Raw genomic sequence first — 22,560 nt, 5'->3', positions numbered from 1 at the left:
CAACAGACACAACTTTTTAAGAATATTAGACAATTTAAATCAACTTTTCAACGAAAAAAATTGCTTAGGCTTAAAGTTTTGCTCTAAATGTAGACAAACTGCAACGTTCTGCTATTTGTTACTGAAGCTTTCCCTTTCATTCGCTGCAAACTCTTCGTTTTCGCCAGTTTCGTAACGATGAAACAAATGATTTTGAGACAAATCCGAAGGAAAGCGAGGTGTGAAACTAAGCAGCGAGATCCCAATGGTTTTCTCTTTAACAAATTCCCAGTCAGAGGGACATTTCATTCAGAATTCTTCTTTATCGTGAAGTCCCATTGACCATTACTAACTAGTTCGTTTGGGAAAAAAAGACACCGCTGTTTAAAGTTACTTTGTTTGTTAATCGCCTTAGTTCATTTGCTCAGACCCTTTTATATCTTCAAAATGAGCAGTACGTATTTATGCTCGACTTCAAGCTTTTCATCTGGATCTTCTTCACGGAATAAAAAAGTCGTGAAATACTGCTCAATTCCCAGTTTCTAATATCATCATAACAGTAAACTAATCATTAACAAATCAAAGGTTTCACTGAGTTGTACCTTAAATCATTTTAAATGTGTTATTTTAATGCCAAAACTAAGCAGAACAGTGATTTCCATTGAAAGTGTCACTTACTTCGTGAGAAGCCGATTTTCATCTGTTGCCTCACTCAGTTTTTTTGGTAGTCAGAGTGGTTTGCGATGGCCGTGTTGGACTAGAGTGACAGGAGACTGTCATCTCTCCTTTGCTACCGTCTGAATGCTGTATGGGCTTGGAGAGTGAGGAGCTGTCCAACGAGCAGCTGCAGCGACAGAGGAGCGGGGGCGGGTGCAGCCCCAGGTCCTAACGCCTCCTGACTTATCAAATCCACATACACAGGAACATTTTGATAGCAAAACCTTCTTTGCCACGAAGAAGACCTACTGAGCATTACTAACTAATAGCGTGGAGGAATCAATAACGTTTAAATTAGCTTACAGTATACAGCTCAACTGGAAATTGTTGCTCACTGATTCGAACGAAAACTAACTTGTGATTCCCGAGGGTGATTTTCATAGCTGAGAAAATAATGTAACAGAAGGTGATCCAATAGATCCAAGTAGCCGCAGACACGAGGTGAGGGGTGGAGGAAGGTTCACGCTTGTGGGTAGAGCAACACAGATAATTCTTCAATGTTAACGTTCAAAACAATCAAAATCCATTATATTCACTGAAGAAGACGAGGTGTTTGCCAGCACAATGAACCTGATTGACTGAGGAAGACATGGAGACCGAAGAGGTGCAGTGAAGCCAATGTAGGAATCAGATCGTAAAGTTTTCAGTCAATCAGTTAAGAGGCAATTTCTCGTGTGGAGGTATCCTCCAAAGCATTAATTTAGGTAAGAGCTACACAGCAGCTAGGCTGAACAGTTGTCCTTTTAAGTCCACAGCACAGTTCCAGGATATGCCGGAGGGAGAACTTCAATTCAGATGTCAGAGACTTGTGGACACTGCAATATCAGTTCATAGGGACAGGAAGTGCAAAATATATGTTCATGAGAGCAGTACCAGAACTTGTTCAAAAATGGATGACAACAGGAAGAAGGTTAAGAGATTAAATAATTGCTGACAATATTTATAATTACAGTAAAAATTAGTCCACTTTCAGTAGTAGTGCAGTTAGAAAGATAGGACTAAGTGTATTGTTCAAGTGAAACAAGGTTAGTGGGCAGGGCAAAATTGAACAAGGGCATGAAGATGAAATTGGGTTCTCGTGTACTTTTCTACTTTTTTATAAAACTGGTAGTTTTGCTAAAGATCTGGCTGTTTATTCACATAGCAGTTTCAGTCCTTAATACGAGAGAAAAAGCTTTGAGACTCAACAAAGGCAAGTTCTTTTTATGCCACCTTGACAAATGACATTGCATTTTCAAAAAAAAGCACAAGAACATTAGAGAACTAATGAATTCTAATAAGCTTCATCTTAGTTTAGGTCTCTGTGTAAGCAAACTATCATAAATAGCACTAAGAAGTCTGTGTTATGTAAAGTTGTATTATTTTCATATTATTTTGCTGTTCCTTGTTTCTTTGGCCTGCTCCATAATTTATATTCCCAAATCTCTCTGGCTCCATAATCTGCATCCCAAAATAAAACACCCTGTTTTTAAAGGTAAATAAGGGCAGTAATGTTGAAGTAAATTACGTAAGCATTTATGTTAGCAATAATCTCACTGGAACAATAACATGCTATAACTGTATAGCAATAGAATCAGCATTAGACTTTTATAGGCATACTTTCCATTAGTTGACATCAAGACTACATTGTCCATGATTTTGCATTCAAATCATAACAGAAATATCTGTGTTTGAAGAACAGAAGCTAACAGAAGCTCCTCGGGGTAGATTGTAATCTCTGAACTGTTCAGTGCCCGTGAATTAAAATGTGAATCTTACCTTTTTTAGCTTTGTGGATCAAAGGGGAATTATTTTTCTGTTGGTTATTATTCTTCATCAATAGCATGTTTGTAACAACAGCTAGCTATCTATAGAAGCCATTGAATGTAGCAGTCTAGGGAAGACTGTGCAGAAAGCTTTGTTTACAGTGGAAAAGTTGCAGTTGTCAGTACAGAGAATTGTAGAAGGAGATGTTCAGGTGTATTGATCTGTTTACAGTAAAGAAAAAGTTCAACAGAGAAAATGTTTAGACACAAGCTATCAAAAAGGGAAACATTTATTTCAAAATTAAATGTCATTGATAATAAAAATCATTACACTGTATAATTTCATACCAGGCTCCTACAGGCTGCAGCAGGTGACATCAGCAACATCTCAGTTTGCAGTCCACTGCTGTATCAGGAAGGTCATCGAGGCTCTCTACGCCAGGAGGAACAGCTGCATTACCTCATGGACAGAGCAAAACAGGAAGAGAAAGCCAGTATTGCAGGCTTCCCCAGGGTCCAAGGTGCCATAGATTGCATCCATGTTGCCTTGCATGCTTCCCATCACCAGCCTGGCACCTTTATCAATCGAAAGGGATTCCACTCCCTCAACTGGTTTGCGACCACAGGCAGCGCATCATGCAAGTCTGTGCCTTGTTTCTTGACACCAGTCATGACTCATTCATCTTTCGCCAGTCCTCTATGCTGCCTTTGTTCTTACCAGGCCATCAGGTTACAGGCTGGCTAATGGGTGACAAGGAATATCTCCTTCCGGTTTGGCTCATGACTCCTGTCAGGAACCCGGGCACAGCTGCAGAGCTGGGCTACAACAAGAGACATGTTGTCACCAGAAACATCATCGAACAGACATTTGGCATACTCGAGCAACGCTTCCGCTGCCTGGACCCTTTGGCAGGAGCTTTCTAGTACAGCCCTGAGCAGGTATCCAGATTTGCAGTCGTCTGCTGCATGTTCCATAACATTGCCATTATGAGGGACCAGCCGTTACCATAACCTGGGCAGCGAGAAGTGCAGCAGAAGCAGTAGCAGGAGGAGGGGAAGGGGGAAGTGTATGAAGAGGAAGAAGAGCAGGAGTGCCATTAACCACCCTGAGCTACCAGGGCTCTCAGAGAGCAGCTTATCAAAGAGCGCTTCTCCTGAACCATCCCCATTATGCCAATAGATCCACAATCTTCATCACCATCCTCCTTACTCCAGTCCAGCCTTATGGGTCTTGCCTTCATTTCACTACAAATATAAACACCAACACCAAATCCAGAACAAAAAACAAACTGATGAAACAACTCAATTCCAGCCCTATCTAATAATTAATAGAAAGAATTATGAATCACCCTTGTGAAAGCCCTTAATGCCTGTCTTCTGCGCACATTAACCTATTCTAGTGCTCCTACAAAGTATTTCCCCAGTGATTACTGCTTGGGAGGTAGAGGGCAGCTTAGCTTCCATTGAGGACATTTCAGATAGCCGTTGTAAGTGACCTCATGCAGCTTTGGGCCTTGAGGGCTCGGCTCCTAATTGCAGCATCTCAGCATGGGCTGGAGCAGTCTGGCCCAACTGGCTGTGTGATACTAACAAGAGCATTGGCAGAGTGGGTAGTGGTGGAGCAGGCATACTGTTGTAAGATAAGATAGCAGGTGCCTCTCCCAGGAGCCAAGGCCACCTTCCTAAGTCTGTGCCTCAGCACTCCTATGGCTCTGTGTGAGAACAAAGTGCAGGAGTGATGTGACGCCATGGAATTTCCTATCAACACTGGCCCCCAAAGCCAAGGTGGCAGCCATCTGAGCTTCCATGGCAGCTGTCAGCAGAGGCTCCATCACAATGGATGCCATTGTCATGTTCATGGATTGCTCCATGTTGGACAGAATGGTTTCCATACACTGTGCAAAACCTTGATACAAGTTGGACCTGGACTCCTGTATGCAATGAGCCATTGTGCAAAAGCTCACTGGCAGGTTGCTCAGTGCACCTAGCATTTCCCAGTGAAGGCCCATCAGCCTTCTTTGTAGCCTGGGCCCTCAAAGTCGGCATCTGGGTCCTCTGCAGCAGATGTAGTATGTGATCTTACCCCCTGTGGCTGGCACCTGTGGCGTACTATCCCCCTGCCCTACCTCTGCACTTGAACACTTGTGGCTGCTGATTCACCACACGAAGACCCGTCCCCTAGCCTAGCCTCTAAAGCACACATGGTGCCAGTCGCTGAGCTGGAGTTTGTGAGGGTGAGATCGAGCGATGGTACATCTTCAGGAAGGCTGGTCTCCTTGTCCTTAATGTGCAGAGGTATCTCCACATCCTCAGCACCTGAAATGAAAGAGAGGGACAAGGGTTAGCTTTTAGTGTGAAGGAAGAGCAAAGAGAGATGAGTGGCTGGTGAAAGCATTTGCAGTTTGTCATGCAGAGTGTGTAGTGAGATAGGGTGAGAAAAAGAGGATAAAGTGTAAAGAAACCCTGTGCGACATCTCCTGTAGCATTGCCAGTCACCATGGCTATAACTCTCCCCCTCCCTGTGATGACCAACACACTTTCTTTGACGGGGCAGAGGGTATGCAGGTGGGCTCGGCCTCCTTTTAAAAAAAAAAGTACTAAGTTAAGCAGTGAACATTAATGTGAGGTATTAGAACAGACCATTTGTGGATAAGATAGGACATAACCAATAAGGATTTAATATAAATTATCAGAACAGACCCATGTAAGTAAATGAGAGATGAAAATCCCAAATTACAGTTCAAATACAGGCAAACAAAAAGATCCAAGTAAAGCTATAACAGGATCATGAAAGATAATGGATTTTTTTGTTTAGTAAAAGGGTTCAATGTTCCACTGCTGTATGTTAATTATTACAGCCGGTTGTGATTGATTGTGAAACTCAGCTGTTCTCTTGTCATCTTATTAAGTCGCACATTGCATGAAGTAAATCAAGATGTACAAGAATACAAATCTGAATTGATGCCAACATACAGATTAATTCTTAATTGTATCATTTAAATTAAGTAAATGAGAGCATGCGGCTCTGATTAAACCTGATTCAATGTATCAAAGTAGCATTTCAAGAACTAATGATCCATCTAGAAATATTTTAAAAATCATTGTAGTATTAATTTGTATTTAATATATTCAACTTTAGAAGTATAGATGTAAAAACTGTATATGGAAAAGTATATGAATTTCTTTATAGACACCCAATCCAAAGATTAACAATATATTTAGCATTATATAAAAAGAGTATGGTATTTGGAGAATTATGTTTTTGAAATCAGCAACTGGGCTTTTCACTGCACATCTATATGCCTTTACATAGCAGAATCTAATTTGCTAATGGATACTGATGCTTTTCTGGAGGGAACACCACTTTCTCTCAATCTCTGACAAGGATTACATTTTGAAAAAAGGATCACATTGTTACTAACTATAATGTTACTGCATCAGTAATTCCTTCAGTACTACTTAGCCTTTCTAAACTCAAAGCATTGGATAGAAATGCTTTTTCATCTGAGTTTCTATTATAAATTGATTTACCAAAAGCTGCAATTCTACTTTGAGTTTTTAATCAATCCTTTATTGTTATTATATTTCCTGAAACTTCTCAGCTAACAGGTACTTCTAGCTACAGAAAAACAGTAAATATTCATTGAATTACAGCAGATATTGCCTCATGTCCTTCCTTTCCATGGACTCTTAAGATTCTGGTCAATATTGAGAAGGACTGAATAAAGATATTTCTTTACAGACCAATTTATCCTAATCATTAGGTTTTATTTAGAACCAATATAATGCTGATGATATATAATTTTTTTAAAAATATCATAACAGTGCAGGAAGTTTGGAGTGTTAATGGCAGCAGTCTGTCTCAGTGCTGAGGCACCAGACAACAGGGAGTGTTCTTACTTTATACTTTAACAGAATGTGTGTAGCAGGGCAGGCCTGCATCATGCAGATAATTTCCATGCTCATTTCAATATTCTCCAATGTTCAGATGTTCAGACAGAGTGCAGGGCACATTTGTGATAAGGATTAAGAGCAGTTTATAAACACAATATAAACACATGGCTTTTGATCAATTAATTCACTTTACATAAAGAACAAATTACACATTACTCTGGAGGCACAGTACATGTTACATATAACACGGTATAGGCACAATGTTAGATCTGCCAGAGAAGAGATGACTCCAGACCTAAGCAGCACCCAAAACAGTTAAATAAAGAAGGAAGATTTTACATTTATATAGCACCTTTCACATCCTTAGGATGTCCCTAACTACTTTGCAGCACAGGAATTAATTTTAAAGTGCAATTACTGTTATGTAGACAAATACTTTGAAATCACACTATACAATATTAATAACAACCATGTTCAAAGGAAATTCATTTGTCATCCATTTTAATGAAGGTATTAACCTGCATATTTTGAATGGGTTAGTGCCTTTGTTAAAGTAGTGGACAGAGGAATTCCATACAAATGCATTTGTGCTAAATATCACAGTGTGACTTCAACCCATTAATTACTAAATTTCTCTTTCATTAATTACTGTTGATTGTGAATGAAAGGGGGAGGAATTTCAGTCAATATGGTAGATATTCTAGATAGCATCAGAGAGGATACATTGATATTCATAAAATATTTGTATACATTTACAGTTCTATTATTTTGTTCAACCCTCATCAGTTCAATATCTTAGAGATAGTGGATCCATTTGATAATGTAGAAATATAAACATTTTTAGGAATAAGAACAAGCCATTAGACCCGACAAGTACCTCTCATTCTGATGGATCAAACCCAGCTACCTGCCTTCTCACCATATCTCTCAATCCTATCTCTCTACAGAAATGTATTTAATCATCTCTGGAACCCATTTTACTGCCTGGTCCAATGTCATTTCCTGGTAACCTATTTCATAAGTCTATTACCCTTTAGGGAAAACATTCCAACTTTTAATTTGTCAATAATTTTGAATAAATACAACAGAAGTGGAGATTATAGTTTGTTACTAATATCACGCAATGCAATGTCAACCTACAGGAAATTAGGCTGTACAGAGATATACAGGCTAGTGTAATTCAGCAATCTGTAGTATAGCACGCGGCCTTGACAGTAACAAATAATAACCAACTTCTCTAGTAAAGGTAATTTAATAAACTAATACTTTAGTAACAACTTTCATTTCTATAGCACTGTTCATGTGCAGGAAATCATCTCAAAGCATTTAGCATTAGGACAACACAGTGGATTTCAAACAACTATGTCTGCCACTCCATTTGAACTTGACAATGAAAGGGATGAGAGTTATGGTAAACATACAGGTGAGTAATGTGAATGAAGCCAAGCCATGTGAGTGAAGTCTTCCCTAGACAATGGCACTGTGAAAAAAGTAATAGATGAACACCCTTAATTTAAGGCATCTATACTATGATCCTGAGACAATGAATGGAGAGGGGGATGGGATTGGTGGCAAGGGTGCAAAGTTTGTGGTGAAGACCAAAGACAGTGGCTGTAGCCTTTCCAATGTTTAGCTGGAGATAATTGTGGCCCATCCAAAACTGAATGTTGGACAAGCAGTCTGACTACACAGAGGCAGTGAAAGAATCAAGAGAGATGGTGGAGAGATAGAGCTGGGTGTTGTCAATGCACACATGAAAATCGATCCATGTCTGCAGATGATGTCATCAAGCAGCAGCATGTAGATGAGAAAGAGGTAGGGGGCTAAGGATGGATCCTTGGGGGTCTCTAAAGGTAACAGTGCAGGGGCAGGAAGAGAATCCATTACTGGAGATGCTCTAGCTACGATTGGATAGTTAACAGTGGAACCAGATGAGAGCAGTCCCACCGAGCTGGAGAACAGAGGAGAGGCATTGGAAGAGGACAGTGTGGTCCACTGTGTCAAAGCCTGCAGAGAGGTCAAGCACAACGAGACGGGAACCAGACAGTTCGCAACCTCAGCACCCTAGTCAACTTCGACTTGAGCTTCCAACCCCATATTCTCTCCATCACAAAGACCGCCTACTTCCATTTCCATAACATTGCCCGCCTCTGCCCATATCTCATCTCATCTGTTGCTGAAACCCTCATCCATGCCTTTGTCACCTGCAGACTTGACTATTCCAATGCTCTCCTGGCCAGCTTTACATCTTTTATCCTTCATATTATGATTTTCAGCTCATCCAAAACTCTGCAGCCCATATTCATATCCCATAGCAAATCCCGCTCACCGATCACTCCTGTCCTTGCTGGCTTACATTGACTCCCGGACGCCCAGCACCTTAAATTTAAAATTCTCATCTTCATGTTTAAATCCATGATTTAAATGTCATGGATTACGTTGACGTAATTATGGTCTCACCCGTCCCTATCTGAGTAACCTCCTCCAGTGTTACCACAATGCCCCCAAACTCTCCCGTTCCTCTGACTCTAGCTTCTTATACATGCCCACCTTCCTTTGCCCCACTATTGGCAGTGTGCCTTTAGTTGCGTAGGCCTTTGGCTCTGGAATTCCCTCCCTAAACCCTCCACCTCTCTTCCTCCTCCTCCTTTAAGATTGTCCTTGACTAAGCTTTTGGTCACCTCTCCTGATATCTCCTCATTTGGCTCAGTGTCCATTTTTTGATTTTTTAAAAATTCGTTCACGGGATGTGGGCGTCGCTGGCGAGGCCAGCATTTATTGCCCATCCCTAATTGCCCTTGAGAAGGTGGTGGTGAGCCGCCTTCTTGAACCGCTGCAGTCCGTGTGGTGAAGGTTCTCCCACAGTGCTGTTAGGAAGGGAGTTCCAGGATTTTGACCCAGCGACAATGAAGGAACGGCGATATATTTCCAAGTCGGGATGGTGTGTGACTTGGAGGGGAACGTGCAGGTGGTGTTGTTCCCATGTGCCTGCTGCTCTTGTCCTTCTAGGTGGTAGAGGTCGCGGGTTTGGGAGGTGCTGTCGAAGAAGCCTTGGCGAGTTGCTGCAGTGCATGAAACACTTTGAGACATTTTTCCACATTAAAGGCACTATATAAATGCAAGTTGTTGTTACTGGTTTGTTGATATTTACTAAACTATGCAAACAATTACATAGGCAGTATGTTCGTATGTGTAATTATGCTACACAGCAATATTCAGATCCTAGTTTAATAGGTAACAACATTGTGTAATATTTTGGTAATTATAATTTAAAAAACTTTCTTTTGGCTTAAAAATGATGGCAAGATTCGTGTTATATTTCTCCAGTACTTGTGGTTGTTTGAATGCTGGAAAACACTGAAAACATTTTCTCGATGTTTGTAAGAATGGTAGGTAATCTTGTAATCATGTGCACAGAATTAAGAAAAACACAATTAATACTTGAAATAATACAAATGATCTTTGTCAGAGTTCCAAGCAAAATTTTTTCAAGACTTTAGTTGGCTGCATAAGGAAATTACACTACATCATCTCCAAGATAGGCTGAACAGTGTTGCTAGTATTGAATGGTAATAAGAACACAAATATCACACTGATGGCCTTACCTCACCTCATTAAAGTGGATTCATCTGTCTCTGCCCTTTCCACAGCAGTGCAGGAGAAATGGACCATTATTCATGGAGCTATTAAAATAGGTCAATTTGGTTCTACACCACACATCATAGTTATGGTGAAATAGTAATAGAGATTTCCTCAATATGTACAATTTTTTGCGAATTGTAAATTTCATACAACAGAAAGGTTATAAAAATTACACTTACAAATAAATACATAACGATAAAAGCCTATGATGAAATTTTAAACAATTTTAAAAATATGATTTTTGTGATCACTATAGTGTGGCAACTTTGCCTCTAAGGCAAAAGTGGAAATATTGCATTAAATTGTGTAATTAAAAAGCACTGTGATTGAAAGTTAATCAAAATTACTCTATTTATCAGTATACCATAAATGATGCCTATATATTGTTAAAATCTATAAAAAGCACAATTTTTTTTTAAGTCTGAGAAACCAAGTGGTTATTTTAATATCTTTTCCTGGCACAAATCCTTGAAGTCAGTAGATGGCTGGTGGTTAGCTGTAGTCTAATGCAGTGTAATAAATTACAGTGTGCCTTGTTCCCCTTTTTATAACAAATTCAGAATTCGGTTTGATTCAGGCAAATAAATCACTTATGATTAGGTGCCTGTTGAAGTGAAAATGCCTTCTCAGCATTCAACCAGAACTATACATATAGAGGTAAGTAATAATACACAGACTGCCAGATCTTTCAAGCAATGGTGTACTGCAGTAGATATACAGACAGAAACATCTATTAACAGTTAGTATTTTACCTGATTCAATTCTATGTTGCAGTTAAAACCTATCAATTCTATGACCTTGGAAGTAAGTAGCCGAGATGACAGTAGTGTGCAGCTTTTTATACGGTGTGTGTAGCTTCAGTATTGATAGTGCAACATTGCCACCAGCATCACTTCTAATTAACAGCACAGATGTGCCAGGCTAGAGTGTAGCTCACAAATGCCACCCACAAGATAGCCACTGCTCCCACACAAGATTGAATAAGAAAGGGAAGATAGATTATGAAAATAAATTAGCAAAAAATATAAAAACAGATAGCAAGAGATTCTATAGTTATATAAAAAGAAAAAGGGTGGCTAAGGCAAACATAGGTCCCTTAGAGGATGAGACCGGGAAATTAATGGTGGGAAACATGGAGATGGCAAAAATGCTGAACAAATATTTTGTTTCAGTCTTTACGGTAGAGGACACTAAGAACATCCCAACACTGGACAAACGGGGCTCTAGCGAGGGAGGAGCTAAATACGATTAAAATCACTAAGGAATTGGTACTTAGTAAATTAATGGGACTCAAGGCGGATAAATCCCCTGGACCTGATGGCTTACATCCTAGGGTCTTGAGGGAAGTGGCAGTGGGGATTGTGGATGCTTTGGTAATAATTTTCCAAAATTCTCTGGACTCGGCAAAGGTCCCGGCAGATTGGAAAACTGCTAATGTAACACCCTTATTTAAAAAGGGTAGTAGGCAGAAGGCTGGAAATTACAGACCAGTAAGCCTAACATCTGTGGTGGGTAAAATTTTGGAGTCTATTATTAAGGAGACAGTAGCAGAACATTTGGATAAACATAATTTAATAGGACAAAGTCAGCATGGCTTTACTAAGGGGAAGTCATGTCTGACAAATTTGCTTGAGTTCTTTGAGGACATAACGTACAGGGTGGATAAAGGGGAACCAGTGGATGTAGTGTATTTAGACTTCCAGAAGGCATTCGACAAGGTGCCACATAAAAGATTATTGCTCAAGATAAAGAATCACTGGATTGGGGGTAATATTCTGGCATGGGTGGAGGATTGGTTATCTAACAGGAAGCAGAGAGTTGGGATAAATGGTTCATTCTCGGACTGGCAACCAGTAGCCAGTGGTGTTCCGCAGGGGTTGGTGCTGGGTCCCCAACTCTTTACAATCTATATTAACGATTTGGAGGAGGGGACCGAATGTAACATATCAAAGTTTGCAGAAGATACTAAGATGGGAGGGAAAGTAGAGAATGAGGAGGACATAAAAAACCTACAAGGGGATATAGGCAGGCTGGGTGAGTGGGTGGAGATTTGGCAGATGCAATACAATATTGGAAAATGTGAGGTTATGCACTTTGGCAGGAAAAATCAGAGAGCAAGTTATTATCTTGATGGCAAGAGACTGGAAAGTACTGCAGTACAAAGGGATCTGGGGGTCCCAGTGCAAGAAAATCAAAAAGTTAGTATGCAGGTGCAGCAGGTGATCAAGAAGGCCAACGGAATGTTGGCGTTTATTGCTAGGGGGATAGAATATAAAAACAGGGAGGTATTGCTGCAGTTATATAAGGTATTGGTGAGACCGCACCTGGAATACTGCATACAGTTTTGGTCTCCATACTTAAGAAAGGACATACTTGCTCTCGAGGTAGTACAAAGAAGGTTCACTCGGTTAATCCCGGGGATGAGGGGGCGGACATATGAGGAGAGGTTGAATAGATTGGGACTCTACTCATTGGAGTTCAGAAGAATGAGAGGCGATCTTATTGAAACATATAAGATTGTGAAGGGGCTTGATCGGGTGGATGCTGTGAGGATGTTCCCAAGAATGGGTGAAACTAGAACTAGGGGGCATAATCTTAGAATAAGGGGCTGCTCTTTCAAAACTGAGATGAGGAGAAACTTCTTCACTCAGAGGGTGGTAGGTCTGTGGAATTTGCTGCCCCAAGGAAGCTGTGGAAGCTACATCATTAAATAAATTTAAAACAGAAATAGACAGTTTCCTAGAAGTAAAGGGAATTAGGGGTTATGGGGAGTGGGCAGGAAATTGGACATGAATTTAGATTTGAGGTTAGGATCAGATCAGCCATGATCTTATTAAATGGCAGAGCAGGCTCGAGGGGCCGATTGGCCTACTCCTGCTCCTATTTCTTATGTACTTATGTTAACCCAAAAGAAATTAAAAGCAACTTACTGTGGATGCTGACGTAAGGTTCTTCTGATGAAAGGTCTTAGACCTTAAACATTAACTCTGTTTCTTTCTCCACAGATGCTGTCTTACTTTCTGAGCTTTTCCACCAAAAAGCTGTTTTCTTTTCATTCCAAAGTTTATTTTATTTTCAGTACCTCCATTTAGATTTCTCCAGATCATGTTTTATTCCTCAATCTAAATGATTGAAGAGGTGACCTGGGCTATGATAATATCACAGTTGAATCGCTGCTGGGAGATGCCTGTAAATAAAAACATACAAAAAGAAGGCTGGGAAAGACCATCAGGCATATCAAGTCCACCCATCTAAACGTGATGCAACCATGCTCACTATTGACCCACCCACTAATCCTGCAATCTCTCAGGAGAGGCACAGAAAGAGAAAAAAAACAACACCCAGCTCATGAAAAACTCCAGGAAATTCCTCTCCAGCGCCCTAAGACAAGCTCCAGGAGATTGTAGTAGTCCATAACTCTTTACAGTCACAACAAACTGGCAACCTTCCCTCAATAACTAGAAATGTCCTTTTCACTCAGGAGCCTGTCAAGCTCCCTTTCAAAAAATTGTAACAAACCCACTATATAGTCAGGTTGTCTGTTCCACAGGGCAGTGACTGCGAAAATAAGTACTTTCAGGCACCTGACCTAACTCTTTGCCCATATATTTCATATGTATGCCTTTTAGTCCTACCATCCCTATTCATCTCAAATAACCTATCCAACCTGTTTGAGTCAAAATCCTTTAAAGATCTCAATCAGATCCCCTCTAAGCCTGTGTTCCTCTAAAGTAAATAGCCCTATTCTTGGATTCTATCCTCATAAGTAAGAACCGTAATGCTAGGTCTAATTGACATCACCTTTGTCTGCACCTTCTCTAAAGCTTCAACATAATTCGCTAAGTGCAGGGACCAAACAAGACAGGATGCAGCAAGGGGCAGAAATTCGTATGCATTGTGCCTGTTTTTCTGGTGTAATTTAGCAGTGGGACGGCTCGCACTCAATCTGTGCAGGCGTTGGTCCTACTACCAAATTCATGGGCCCATTTTTAAGGGTGCTGGCCAGACACCTAAAACAGTCATGAATCATCCACCGCTACAGGTGAGGTGCCTGAAGATTGGAGGGTAGCAAATGTTGTGCCTTTGTTTAAGAAGGGCGGCAGGGAAAAGCCTGGGAACTACAGACCAGTGAGCCTGACATCTGTAGTGGGTAAGTTGTTAGAGGGTATTCTGAGGGACAGAATCTACAGGCATTTGGAGAGGCAGGGACTAATTAGGAACAGTCAGCATGGTTTTGTGAGAGGAAAATCATGTCTCACGAATTTGATTGAGTTTTTTGAAGGGGTAACCAAGAAGATAGATGAGGGCTGTGCAGTAGACGTGGTCTACATGGACTTCAGCAAAGCATTTGACAAGGTACCGCATGGTAGGTTGTTACATAAGGTTAAATCTCATGGGATCCAAGGTGAGGTAGCCAATTGGATACAAAATTGGCTTGACGACAGAAGACAGAGGGTGGTTGTCGAGGGTTGTTTTTCAAACTGGATGCCTGTGTCCAGCGGTGTGCCTCAGGGATCGGTGCTGGGTCCGCTGTTATTTGTTATTTATATTAATGATTTGGATGAGAATTTAGGAGGCATGGTTAGTAAGTTTGCAGATGACACCAAGATTGGTGGCATTGTGGACAGTGAAGAAGGTTATCTAGGATTGCAACGGGATCTTGATAAATTGGGCCAGTGGGCCGATGAATGGCAGATGGAGTTTAATTTAGATAAATGTGAGGTGATGCATTTTGGTAGATCGAATCGGGCCAGGACCTACTCCGTTAATGGTAGGGCGTTGGGGAGAGTTATAGAACAAAGAGATCTAGGAGTACAGATTCATAGCTCCTTGAAAGTGGAGTCACAGGTGGATAGGGTGGTGAAGAAGGCATTCAGCATGCTTGGTTTCATTGGTCAGAACATTGAATGCAGGAGTTGGGATGTCTTGTTGAAGTTGTACAGGGCATTGGTGAGGCCACACTTGGAGTACTGTGTACAGTTCTGGTCACCCTATTATAGAAAGGATATTATTAAACTAGAAAGAGTGCAGAAAAGATTTACTAGGATGCTACCGGGACTTGATGGTTTGACTTACAGGGAGAGGTTAGACAGACTGGGACTTTATTCCCTGGAGAGTAGGAGGTTAAGGGGTGATCTTATAGAAGTCTATAAAATAATGAGGGGCATAGATAAGGTCGATAGTCAAAATCTTTTCCCAAAGGTAGGGGAGTCTATAACGAGGGGGCACAGATTTAAGGTGAGAGGGGAGAGATACAAAAGGATCCAGAGGGGCAATTTTTTCACTCAAAGGGTGGTGAGTGTCTGGAACGAGCTGCCAGAGGCAGTAGTAGAGGCGGGTACAATTTTGTCTTTTAAAAAGCATTTGGACAGTTACATGGGGAAGATGGGTATCGAGGGATATGGGCCAAGTGCAGGCAATTGGGACTAGCTTAGTGGTATAAACTGGGCGACATGGACATGTTGGGCCGAAGGGCCTGTTTCCATGTTGTAACTTCTATGATTCTATGATTCTATGATTCTATGAGGTGCCTTGAATATCTAAATTAGGCACCTAACCCCTGTTAAAAGACCCCTTTGACAAATTCGGCACTGATCAGCAATCAGCAGATTTTTTTTTTAAATACAGCAGATGGCATGAGGCATTTATTCCACGTTTCCATATCATGGGAGGAATACAAAAATCAGAAAAATTACAGCCCTCAACCAAACGGTGGCATTGGGTGAACAAGAGGTAATTTAGCTGGGACTAAAACTTATGACTTGAGGATAAAGTTCAAATTAAAAACCTAATTTTGTAAGATGGCAGTTGGCTGACTCCCATCACATTAAAATCCAAAGACATTTCAAACATTTGTGAACAAAAGCCAAATTCTGCAGATGCTAGAAATCTGAAATAAAAACAGAAAATGCTGGAAACGCTCAGCAGATCAGGCAGCATCTACGGAGAGAGAAACAGAGTTAATATTTCAGGTCGATGAAAGGTTTTTATTTGTATTTTATTATTCAATTATACAAATATTTACAAACTTTCTCAGATCATGGCACAACACTGGATATTAGAATGAACCTTTCAAGTGACATGATACTTGCAGATGACATACATTGTTGGTCTTGTGCAGTTGTACATCTCTTCATACATGGATGTTTAGAACACGAGGATCATTCCTTGCCTACAAACATATATTATGGGGGAGGGGTGAAAAGTGAGTGAGGAGTCTTATTAAACATTGGGTTGGGGTACCCATTGATACCTGTGAAAGGTGAAGGTATTAGTGGGAGGTGATTGTTAATTGTATGATTTATATCAATGAGTGTTCATTGTATTCAGGTGGTGGGTATCAATTGGGGACTCTCATATCCTTTTTATAGGAGAGCTAATCTCGGGTGTGGTGTGTGAGTAAGGAGAATCTTTATGAACAAAGGCTTGCAAACAACTAAAGACCAGGCTGTAGTATTCTGTCCTTCACCACATTTATAACAGTGATGACCTGCCCATTCACTAATTGTCTTTTGGATCCCTTTGGCTGTGGGGCTTGAGATTGGGGGGCTACAGGTAATGGATCCATTGCTTTAGGTGCAACCTATACCTCATTTGCTCTAATTAATAAATGTCCCACAGGTTCTTTATCCTCAAGTTTGTTATGGTGGGTATTGGGTTTCACAAGTGATGAAGGGTCCAGGGATGAGGGGGCAGACATATGAGGAGAAGTTGAGTAGATTGGGACTCTACTCATTGGAGTTCAGAAGAATGAGAGGCGATCTTATTGAAACATAAAAGATTGTGAAGGGGCTTGATCGGGTGGATGCGGTAAGGATGTTCCCAAGGATGGGTGAAACTAGAACGAGGGGGCATAATCTTAGAATAAGGGGCTGCTCTTTCAAAACTGAGATGAGGAGAAACTTCTTCACTCAGAGGGTAGTAGGTCTGTGGAATTTGCTGCCCCAGGAAGCTGTGGAAGCTACATCATTAAATAAATTTAAAACATAAATAGACAGTTTCCTAGAAGTAAAGGGAATTAGGGGTTACGGGGAGCAGGCAGGAAATTGGACATGAATTTAGATTTGAGGTTAGGATCAGATCAGCCATGATCTTATTGAATGGCGGAGCAGGCTCGAGGGGCCGATTGTCCTACTCCTGCTCCTATTTCTTATGTTCTTATGTTCTTTCTTGTGGCTATGAATGTGGGTGAGCCTGCTATTGGTGAGGGTTCCTTGCTTCACTGACAGTAGGCTAACTAGGTATAGGGTTCGGCCTTGGGGACGCTAAGTACAGTCAAGGCTTTGGTAGCCTGCAAGTCCTTAGTACAGAAGGATTGGAGTGATGGCGGAACCAAAATTTTGCAAGAGTTGCCCTTTTGGTCACAATTCCACCAGCACTCATCTGTCAGTGTTGGGTGAATTTTTGGAGTTTGTGTAAACTGTGATGCTTGCACTGTAGAATTTTGACATTCCCAGGATTTAGATAGGTTTTTTATGTTATCTAATAACATGGAATACAAAACGTGCACTATGACAAACAGGAATACATTATACCTGGGCAAACTCTTGTTTGGCTTAATGTTAGCTTAAAAATTAGGAACCAAAGACAAGCTGGCAAGGTGAAGAGTTTCCTGCTCAGCAGCAAATATTGAGGTTCTCTTTTATTTAATTGACCAGAGGCTTTATCTGTAGGAGAGCAAGTCATTGTGAAAACCAATCAAGTGTAATTTGTGTTCCTTCTTGATTATTGTACAAGGTTATAGTGCACCATCACTTCCAATTCAAACTTGCCAGGAATTGTCATGAGTCCTATGCTTGACTTGCATCATCTTATCTGTAGAAAGAGTAATTACTGGTACGTACTCAAGTATTTGAAATCTTATACATACTTGTGGATTTCTGACATCATTGCTCATGAGCTGGGTATATAGGCAGTGTGTGTGAGGCTGCTGGGACCAGTTGGAGGGTGGAAGCCAATCTTAAGGCTTAAGGTGAGAGTGGGTGCTGGGTTGAGGTTTGGGGTGTGCAGGTATCGACTGGATGTTAGGGCGATAACAGAAAGACATTAAGCTCAGAAGAGTCCACAGGAGATTCTAACAGAGAAGTACAAATGAGAGTGAGCGTAGAGAAAATTGTGACTCCTTAAATCACAAGAACATAAAAAATAGGAGCAGGAGTAGGCCAATCGGCCCCTCGAGCCTGCTCCACCATTCAATAAGACCATGGCTGATCTGATCCTAACCTCAAATCTAAATTCATGTCCAATTTCCTGCCCGCTCCCCGTAACCCCTAATTCCCTTTACTAATCAAATTCAAGATGTGCAAAGGCCCATGTGTCTCTTATTAATTTGTTGTAGGTGAAATTGCAGTTTCATGCAGGGAATCTCTTTTTCATTGTCACATTTCAAGATTTTTGCCTATTTGGCCCAAGAGGGATTTTGGGCTAATTTACATTCTGATATTGCTATTAAGTTATGTTCAGCCAGCAAGGGGTTAAATCCCAACACCACACAAGACATTTAAGAATATCAATTAGGCCTGCTAGCTGGGAACAGACAGAATGGCTAACAAAATTGCATTCCTTACATATGGAGGGTAATTTTAACCCCCAAGAACGGGTGGGCTGGGGGCAGGTCGATAGTCAAAATAGTAGGTTTTAACAGTGGGACTGCAACGCGGCTTCAACATGCCCACTTCCGGTTTAACTCGGGCGTGCTTGGATGTGAGCGCACATCTGAAACCTGGAAGTCGCCTCCCCTACTAATACCAGCGAGTGGATCGTTAAAGGGGCAATTTACCTACTTCAAATACTTAAGGCAGGTAATTTTTTGTGGGTTCTGAACCTGAAACTAATTTAAACTTACCTTCACGGGTTTCCCTTGGCTTCTCAATCTCGCCAGTGAAACAGAGGTGAGATTCATGCAGACGTTGATTTGGCCCTTTAAAACTGTGATTGACACATCGCAAAAAAAGCTCAAGCATTGCAGCTGGTCTCTCAGGCAAACGTTGGGCTGAGAGTTCTTTGTTGAGACAGCCTTAGGAAGACTTTGCAGCCTCTCAAACTGACAAGATCAGGATGGGAGCACAATGGATGTATTCCAGAGGACATCTGCAGAGGAAAATGAACATCCACATCAGGCACATTGTGCTGTGTTGGGATCTGCTGGTGCACAAAAGAGAGGTGTGCAGCAAGGACCTGGAGAACAGCAGAGAGGGGAGAAGAGGTACTACCCACGTGAGAAGGTATACAGGCAGAGGCTGAGCTTCCTGGATCTCTCTGAGGAGCAGTGCTATGCAGGCTCAAATTGAGTCGACAGGTGGTCGCAGGCATCTGCACACTCTTTCAGGAAGAGCTGTTCCCTGTTGGATCTGGTGGCCATACATTGCCCGCCGCACTCAACGTAACCACTGCCCTCAATTTCTTTGTCTCGGATCTTTCCGGAGTGCCACCGGTGACATCTCCAGGGTGTGTCAATCGTCTGCACGTAAGTGTATATGACAGGTGATGGATGGCTTGTTTGCCAGAGCGTCCAACTACATGAACTTCCCCCGCAATGACATCCACCAGAATGAGCGGGCAGTGGGTTTCAACTCTCTGGCTGGTTTCCCACAGGTGCAGGGCGCAATTGATTGCACACGTAGCAATCTGAGGATCTCCACATGAGCCAGAACTATTCATAAACCGAAAGGGATATCGCTCCATCAATGCACAGCTGAGCGACCACCAGAAGAGTTTTCTGCTGGTGTGCGCCAGATTCCCTGGCAGCCATCGGCAGCCGTCATGATTCATTCGTTTCACCCCAGTCCAACATTCCAGACCTTTTCAAGACAGGAGACAGATTTAAGGACTGGTTTGTTGGAGACAAAGGATACCCCCTGCAAACATGGCTTGTGACATCTGTGAGAAACCCTGCCAACGAGGCACAATAACGATACAACCAGAGCATACACCTATTGCATACCCGCCCAATGGGTCCCATCCCGTCATGTCTTGCCATTCATGATGGAGCAAATGAAAGGGCAACTTCACACTCGGGACGCAATAATGGCCAAGACATGGAAGTGGTGATGTGTCAATATAAAGAAAAGATAAATTAACAACATAACATTTCTTCAAACACCCTCGTGCATACCCTTGGTGAAATACAAATTGCTTAACCTTACGCTTTCTACCTCTTCTATGTGGTGCATCTCCTGTGATTTCAGCAGAGATAGTGGAAGGCCGCTCAAAAATGCCCATATCCCTGCCCTGAGATACTCTTGGCCTACGACACCTGGATTTTGGAGCCTGTGCCTGCACCTGTGCAGAGGCAGACTTGGCCATCGGGAGAGAAGGCAGCATTTTGGGTATTGGTTGAGGGGGGGAGGCAACAGGTGAGATGTGGGATCGCTTTGAGTGGAGTCCCCACTTCCATGTCCCCTTTCGCCATCATCCCTCTCCCAGTGCCACATCACTCCCACCACACTGCTGCACGCTTGGTCAACAATTGTGCCGGGTTGTAAGGCCACGGATAAGGTATCTGTCATCCTGTTTAAGGTGGCAGACATGTTGGCATCCAAAGTCTGCATGGCCATTGTCATAGCCTGCATAGACTCATTTGAGAGCTGTGCTCGAAGCACAATGGAGGCTACCACTCTCTCCACTGCAGACATTCTCGCACTTACCTTTGACAACAAACCACTAGTGTTGGAGTTAGACTCCTCCATCCTTTCCGCTATTGTGGATAGTGCGCGTGGCACTTTTTCCAGTACCTCGCAAAGATGCAGCTGTACCTCAATCATTCGCCTTCTCAGCAGCGGGTTCAGCATCTGTGTCCAGCTGAGCAGAACTTGGAAAGGACTGCGTCCCCCTGACGCAGACTCTCCACAGCTGCCCCTGCCACCAGTGTCTGCTTGTGCTCACTTGTGAGTGGTAAATCATCAGGTGACAACCCAACTAACTGGCTAACAGGACCCACCGAAGTACCAGTATCTGTGGTGCATGGCTGTATGTCATGTGATGGTGCACCCTCGGAAGGAATGAGGTCCTCTGAAGAATTGATGTCTTCCATCTCACCGCATTCTTCTTGAACTTGTGAAGGCCCTGGAAGGCAACAGAAAGTGATTTAATTATTCATCGTCAAAGTGACAATCTTTCCAATTATCGTACTGAGGTCTGTCACAGATCAGTCATTGACGAAATGAATTCATCATGTGTGTGAAAGATGTTAAAGTTCTGTCACCAGCCAACTGCAGGTTCCCAATCTCTCCATCTCCGAGGGATAGGAATGCAACTGTCCCACTTATTTCCATGGCCTCCTCCTCCACATCTGTTAGGTGCACTATCTATGGTGGTCCACCTCCACTCCTTGTCCTCACCCTTGCATTTGTGTTCCCTTCTCCTACAGGGGGAGAAAGAGCAGATCTGTGAGTGACTGAAGATAATGTTTTCACCCAATGGATGCATTGCTTAGGTGAGGCTGACTGAGAAACAGATGCATCAGAGGGTAACTATCAGACAGATGTATCACATTGCATCACGATTGGGGTGAGTGGGTGCATAAATGGGGAGGTGTGGAAGTACATAGAAAGTGAAGGATGGTTGATGCTGAAACTTAAATGGGTGTGAGGAGTGATGTGATAGAGTAGGCGTGCCAACACTGTAAGAGGTAGGGGGGAGGATGTTGCACAACACGGGATGTGGATGAATCAGCAAATGTACTCATTTTTCTTGACCTGGTTAGGTCGTTAAAATGCTTCCTGCACTGCAGCCAAGATCTGGACGCCATGCTCCTGATGTTGACCTCTTCTGCCACCTCCAGTCATGCCTTGGTGGCAGAACCAGGTTTCTTCCTCCGATCACTTGGGTAGAAGACCTCCCTCCTGCTTCTCACAGCACTCGGTAGTACGTCAAGGAATGTGTCTGAAAACCTGGATGCTAGCTTTCCTCTATGTACTTCCATACCTTAATTTCGTGCTTTCTCCCCCAAAATCCATTTTTGCATTTTCCCTTTAAATAATGGACATCAGATTGCATCATGCAGGTGTAGAGTATGCCTGATGCACAGTTTGGAGTCGCAAAACCCGGAAGTAAAGTTAAGTGCCTTCAATGTAGTTGCGATCGCTGATTCCGATGCGCTCAAATTACTTTCGGGTTTCCCATGCGATTATCCACCCACCTGCTGAGTTCCCGGCTCCACGTAAAAATCATGCCCATATCAGTTTGAGACCAGGCGGTTTGCCAGTATATTTTAAAAATATTTGCATTTATAATATTGAAATGGTTTCATTAATTTGAGCACAGCAGGGGTCTTAAATGAACAGGCAATGTAAGTGCCATGGTATGGGGGACAACGTGGGGATGAAAGTTTCTCATTCAAGGTACAAGTTTTGATTGGCAATGCGTTAGAGCTGGGAGAGGTTCGGAGGTCAGCTTTGTCTGCTCATGCCTGCTGGAAAATAATCTGCAGTAAACTGGAGTTTTGAAACAATCACAGAGGCAGAGAACTTCCTTTTTCCGAAGTTAGCATCAGTCAGTTCGATGAATACTGACTTGTAAAGTGAAGCTAGTTCAGTATGGGGGACGGTGTACGCAAGCTCATGGACATTTCTCTCGAGATAAT

The sequence above is a fragment of the Heptranchias perlo genome, chromosome 19 (assembly GCF_035084215.1).
Source record: "Heptranchias perlo isolate sHepPer1 chromosome 19, sHepPer1.hap1, whole genome shotgun sequence".
In the NCBI taxonomy this organism is placed as follows: domain Eukaryota; kingdom Metazoa; phylum Chordata; class Chondrichthyes; order Hexanchiformes; family Hexanchidae; genus Heptranchias; species Heptranchias perlo.
The sequence above is the reverse complement of the archived record's forward strand: the minus strand, read 5'-3'. Positions refer to the sequence as shown.